The 981-nt window shown below is 42.6% G+C and overlaps 1 protein-coding gene across 1 annotated transcript in view; it reads right to left on the bottom strand.

The window, feature by feature from the left end:
- The window catches only part of SNRNP35 (small nuclear ribonucleoprotein U11/U12 subunit 35), a 51,129-nt gene that overhangs the window by 34,697 nt on the left and 15,451 nt on the right, over positions 1 to 981 (bottom strand). The gene's annotated exons all lie outside the window — the stretch shown is intronic.

Genomic DNA, 981 nt, shown 5'->3' with positions numbered 1-981 from the left:
GCTTTTACTGCATTATTTGCCTTCTTTCAAAATATTTCCCCTGGAGTACCTTTTTTCTGTCACAGCTGCCCTCAGCCTATTGACCATCATCCATCAACCCAATTCTTCAGAGCCCATGTTGCCCTGGACCTACCTCACCTTATAATTTGACATATTAAAAAAAGTAACACAGTGATGAGCTTATCTCTGTCACTCTCTCTTCCTATTAGCATACTTCTTGTCAACACATGAACTGATTAGGTCACTGTACCGCTCTTTTCTCTCCCACTCCAACTGCTCTACAGAGACTTCAAAGTATTTACAACACTTGCATCTAAAAAATATTTAAAGAGATATTAACCACTTGGCCTCCAGAGGATTTAGCCCCCTTCCTGACAAGGCCATTTTTGCATTACGGCGTTGCGTTATTTTAACTGAGAATTGTGCGGTCATGCAACTTTGCACCTAAATGAAATTTACAACCTTTTTTTCCACAAACAGAGCTTTCTTTTGGTGGTATTTGATCGCCTGTGTGGTATTTATTTTTTGTGCTATAAAAAAAAAAAAAAACACAGTTTTGAGAAAAAAACACAAACAATATTTTTGACTTTTTGCTATTAACTGCCTCCCGCCCACCATATAAGGAAATGATGGGCGCAAGGCAGTGCTCTCGTACTAGGACGACGTCATAAGATGCGCATGCGCGCCCCCAGGGACACAGCGAATCATCGATCAGTGGAAAGAGCCAATGACTTCGGGTCTCTGTCATATGATCATCTGTGTCCAATCACAGCTGGTCGCATGTAAATAAGGAAATGCCGGTTATCGGCATTTCTCTCCTCGCTGACAGCTCATGAGGAGAGGATAGCCGGTAATCACCATTCCTCAGAGGGAACATCTACACTGATCATCAGGGATCAGTGTAGCCCCATCAGTGTCCATCGGTGCACATCAATGCCACATATCAGTGTACATCAATGCCACATATCAGTGCCCATCTGA

Source organism: Staurois parvus, unplaced genomic scaffold (assembly GCF_062004578.1).
Source record: "Staurois parvus isolate SC_StPar_1 unplaced genomic scaffold, SC_StPar_1.0 ptg001418l, whole genome shotgun sequence".
NCBI classification, from domain to species: domain Eukaryota; kingdom Metazoa; phylum Chordata; class Amphibia; order Anura; family Ranidae; genus Staurois; species Staurois parvus.
Note: the sequence above shows the minus strand (reverse complement) of the source record. Positions and strands in the feature narration are given on the sequence as shown.